This window comes from Papio anubis, chromosome 10 (genome assembly GCF_008728515.1).
Source record: "Papio anubis isolate 15944 chromosome 10, Panubis1.0, whole genome shotgun sequence".
Classification (NCBI taxonomy): domain Eukaryota; kingdom Metazoa; phylum Chordata; class Mammalia; order Primates; family Cercopithecidae; genus Papio; species Papio anubis.
In genome coordinates this window covers 41,594,909-41,600,467 of record NC_044985.1, presented here as the reverse complement: position 1 = coordinate 41,600,467, position 5,559 = coordinate 41,594,909, and positions in this window count along the sequence as shown.

The window sequence follows — 5,559 nt, the reverse complement described above, 5'->3', positions numbered from 1 at the left end:
ATTATGGCATGGCAATATGATATATTATAGAAAACAGCATGATAGAATGGAATTAGAAAACCTGAATTCTACTCTGCATTGGGTAACTACCTCTTTTGGAGGAATTAATTCAAATTTTAAGCCTCCATTTCTTCAGCAATTGAAAAAAAAAAGTAAAATGGAGGTGGAGTCCACTGACCTGGTTTCATCAAGTCAGTAGCATTGCCATCATGATCATCATCAACAACAACACTAAATATGGGTAGGGTTAGGGGAATAGGGAGGACTAACTGATCTCAAAGTTAAAAGAGACCTAAAAGGCCAAACAGATAAATGCAGTAAGTGGTCACTGTCTGGATTCTGATTTGACAAAAGACTTTTCTGAGAAACTTCAGGCTATTAGAATCTGAACTGGGGATTAGAGGATACCAAAGAATCATTAATTTTGTTAGATGTGATAATAGCATTATGGTTGTGTAAGAAAATGTCCATATGCTTGTTTATTTATTTATTTATTACTTATTAAGATACTGTCTCACTCTGTTGCCCAGGCTGGAGTGCAGTGGCCCTATCTCGGCTCACTGCAACCTTCATCTCCCAGGTATAAGTGATTCTGATGCCTCAGTCTCCCAAGTAGCAGGGACTACAGGCGTGCACCACCACACTCAGCTAATTTTTTGTATTTTTAGTAGAGATGGGGTTTCACTATGTTGGCCACGCTGGTCTTGAACTCCTGGTCTCAAGGGATCTGCCCATCTTGGTCTCCCAAAGTTCTGTGATTACAGGTGTGAGCCATGGCGCCCAGGTGTCCATATGTTTTAGACATGCTTAGTGAAAGATGTCAGGATGCAATCACATGATGGCTAAACTTTACATCAAAATACTTTCAAAAAAAAAAAAAAAGAGAAAGTGGGAAATAGACAAATCAAGTAAATCAAGTCTGGCTTGATATTGATTGTTGTTCAACCTGGTGATAGATATATGGCATTCATTACACTATTTTTCCTCTTTTTGCTTATGTTTGAAACTTCATTAAACAGAAACCCTAATATCATCAAATTCTCAAAAAGAATTGAGGGCTGTATTAAATTAGTTCAAAATTCTCTTCAAAATAGAAAATTCCATCATTCTACTTCAAAGACTGAGTAGTGATAATTGTAAACATCTAAAGCAATTTTTGTTTTATTTTCAAGATCAAATAGTATCTAAGTAAAACTGTGTTATGATTATGAAATTTCACTGGTGCCTAATATCTATCTAACTGAGAATCAAGTGGAAGTAGAAAATTCACTGCAGAAAAACTTCTGATGAACACTTGATTTGTCAACAAATCCACACTTGATTTGCCAACAGGGAACTTCTGACCTTTAGCAGCGACAGAGTAAGCTTTTCCAATTGAAAGCTCATCTCAGCTCTACGAGAGGTTGTGTGGAACATGTTCATCCAGATCAATAAATTGCCTTTTTCTTCTCCTTTATCACCAAATAGATTATGTGGCCATTTTCTATCTAGGAATAACCACTGGCACCAACAATTTTTTTCCTTCTTGTATGTGTATTTCTTTTCCATTTCCAAGTCCTTTCCATTATGAAGAGATTAAAATGTTTTCACAATTCACATTTTGAAACTCTAAATTCTTAGATGTGATCAGTAACATCTTTAGTTGTTAAAGAGTGGGACGTTTATTTCCTTCATTCCAAATTGGATTTCTGTGTTAGAAACTGGAGGATTTGGTAACCTTTTGTACTCTGTGGTAGAGCACTAGGAGGAACTGAGTCATAGTCAAACTTCAGACTGTTCATTGGTTTAAAAATTCATGTTCGTCAAAGAGAAAAGTAAAGCAAGATTTGGTGCATTTTATACTCTGGTACTATTTGACTCGGTGTTGATGTTAACCTTGATAGGGATAGATGAATTTGGTTGAACACAATTTTTCTGGTTACTTAGGAAAATCAAACATTACTTAATGCAGTTTTTATATTATTGATAGTATATACAATATTATTTTGGAAGCTTTAGAATAAAATTGGCAAACAACCATTTTATCAAAATAAAACAAACTTTTCAGACTGTTCCCTCCCTCATCACTGGTGACTCCTTCAGTATAATAGAAATGGAAAGAGTTCCCAAGAGAAAGGCAGCCAGCCCCACTGCAAAGATGGGAAAATTAATAAGTGGGAACTAAGTTAATCTTTAAAAGTTGTTTGCAGATTAGAATTTCTACCTAGTCAGTCCTCAGCAGGAAAAAATCTCAAACCGCTTTATACTATTTTCAACAAAAATAATACTAAAGTGCTAATGGAACAGTATGCAAAGGGCCTTAATGAAAAAGAAAATTAGAAAAATAAACAGCTAACATATATTTATGAACAAGGTACAATCTCATTAGCAATCAAATATTCAGATTGAAGAAACTAACTCTTAAAATTTCCAAACTGGCAATGATAATAGAATGTGTGGTGACAAAGATAATGTGGTAAGATGGACAAGCCACTGCAGAGAGTTCTTATTACTGGACAATTGGAAATATGATCTGGAGTCCTATTTTTAAGAATCTATCCTGCTAGGCACAGTGGCTCACACCTGTAATCCCAGCACTTTGGGAGGCCGAGGCGGGTAGATCACTTGAGGTCAGGATTTCAAGACCAACCTCGCCAACATGGTGAAACCCCGTCTCTACTAAAAATACAAAATTAGCCAGGCAAGACAGTGCGCACCTGTAATCCCAGTTACTTGGGAGGCTGAGGCAGAAGAATCACTTGAACCTGGGAAGCAGAAGTTGCAGTGAGCCAAGATCGTGCCACTGCACTCCAGCCTGGGCGACAGAGCAAGACTCTGTCTCAAAAAAAAAAAAAAAAAAAAAAAAAAAAGAATCTATCCTAAGGAAACAATGAGATTCCCTATCACCATCATACTCTCATAGACTATCTAATGATCTGGGACAATGCTCACAACAAAACTCGAGGAGTCACAGAAAACCATGTGTATTTATATTTATATATAACATGTGAATAATGAAAAAAGCAAGATAAATTTATCTAAAATATCATATCTACTTACAATGGACAGTAAAATCAGTTTTACTTGCATTGAAATACTTTTCTCTCTCTCTCTTTTTTTTTTTTTTTGAGACAGGGTCCCACTCTGTTGCTCAGACTGGTGTCTAGTGGCACAATTTTGGCTCACTGCAGCCTTGAACTCTTGGGCTCAAGCAATCCTCCTGCCTCAGTCTCTCAGCTTCCTGCATAGCTGAGACTACAGGTATGTGCCACCATACCTGGCTAATTTTCTTTTTCTTTTTTCGAAGATACAGGGGTCTCACTATATTGCCCAGGCTGGTCTTGAACTCCTGACCTGAAACAGTCCTCCCTCTTCAGTCTCCCAAAGTGTTGGGATTACAGGAATGAGCCTCTGTGCACAGCCTATGTTTATTTTTTATAGTATATGTTGCATTATTTTAACTTTATTTCTAACATGTTTATTTTTATTATAAAGTAACAATTATTGCAAAACTTTTAGGAAATACAATATATGAATAAAAAGTATATGACTACTCAATATATCCATGTAACAAAATTGCACTTGTACCCATTAAATTTATACAAATAAAAAAATTAAATTGTGGAAAGATGTATAAATATGTTGAGAAGCTGCTAATGGCTGCAGGAATTCTTTTTGGGGTAATGAAAATGTTTCAAAATTGATTGCAGTGATGGTTGCACAACTATTTGATATGTGAAAAACCATTGTACACTTTTAAATGGGCGAATTGTATGGTATGTATATTATATCTCAATAAAGTTGCTGTCAAAACCCAAAAAAGAGGCTGAGAATGGTGGCTCACATCTGTAATCCCAGCACTTTGGGAGGTTGAGGCGGTCTGATCACTTGAGGTCAAGAGTTTGAGACCAGCCTGGCCAACATGGTGAAACCCCATCTCTACCAAAAATAATAATAAAAAATACTAGCCGGGCATTGTGGTGCATGCCTATAATCCCAGCTACTCATGAGGCTAAGGCAGGAGAATTGCTTGAACCCAGGAAGTGAAGGTTGCAGTGAGCTAAGATCGTGCCACTGCATTCCAGCCTGGGCACAAGGGTGAGACTCTGTCAAAACAGAAAAATGCCCAGAAAAGTATAAGAGTATAAGATCATCAGCACTGCCATCATCCCAAGATTACCACTGTCAGTATCTTGGCAAATAGCCCTTCAAGCTCATTTGTACGCATCATATATGGTTGTTTAAAGAACAAAAATTAAATCTTACCAGGCATACCATTTAAGAAGTATTTTTAGCCCAGGCACAGTGGCTCATGCCTGTGATCCCAGGGCTTTGGGAGGCTGAATTGGGAGGATAACTTGAGGTTAGGGGTTCGTACCTACGGTGAGCTATGATAGCGCCACTGCACTCCAGTCTGGGCTACAGAGTGAGATTCTGTCTCTAAAACAACAAAAAAAGTATTTTTTATTACAACATGTATAACTTCATAATCACAGAAGAACCAAGTTCTAGTTCCAGCCTTGCCGTAACCTGCTATGGAACCTGAAGAGTCACATTGATTTTCAGGGACAAACTTTTCCTGTGTAAAAGGCAGGCTGGGACTAAATGAGATCTTCTGTCCCTTCCAAGTCTAGAGTTCTGTGCTTCCTTGAGGGAGGTGGCACTATAACAACAGTACACGCTTGGATGTAACAACTGTGTTGAAATAATGAAGACTGTTTATCAATAGAGAACTACTAATCTTCAAGATAAACCTTTAGGTTAATTTTAAAAAAAGAAAACAAAGGATAGAAGAGTGTGGATAGCATACCATCTGTGTTAAGATAAAAGAGAATACATGTATACTTTCATATGTCTAGAACATCTCTTTAAGGATACATAGAAGCTGGCATTATGGAGAGGGAAATGAGTAGTTGGGAAACAACGGTGGTTCTGGAATTTATTTTTCACTATACAATATATCCTTTTGTGGGTTCCATGGTGTAATAGTTAGCACTCTGGACTCTGAATCCAATACATCCTTTTGTACTTGTACATTTTCGTTTCTTTTTTCCTTTTGGAGAAAGGGTCTCACTCTGTTGCCCAGGTTGGAGTGACACAATCTTTGCTCACTGCAGCCTTGACCTCCAGGGCTCAAGTGATCCTCCCATCTCAGCCTCCCGAGTAGCTGGGACTACAGGCTGGTACCACCGTACCCATCTAATTTTTGTATTTTTTGTAGATATGGGGTTTTGCCATGTTGCTCAAGCCCTGAGCTCAAGCAAATCCTCCTGCCTCAGCCTCCCAAAGTGCTGGAATTACAGGCATCTGCCACTGCCCTGGCATACTTGCATTTTTTCTTTCTTTCTTTTTTTTTTTTTTGAGACACAGTCTTGCTCTATCGCCCAGGCTGGAGTGCAATGCTACGATCTTGGCTCACTGCAAACTCCACCTCCTAGGTTCAAACAATTCTCCTGCCTCAGCCTCCTAAGTAGCTGGGATTACAGGCGCCCACCACCATGACCAGCTAATTTTTTGTGTTTTTAGTAGAGATGGGGTTTCGCCATGTTGGCCAGGCTGTTCTTGAACACCTGACTTCAG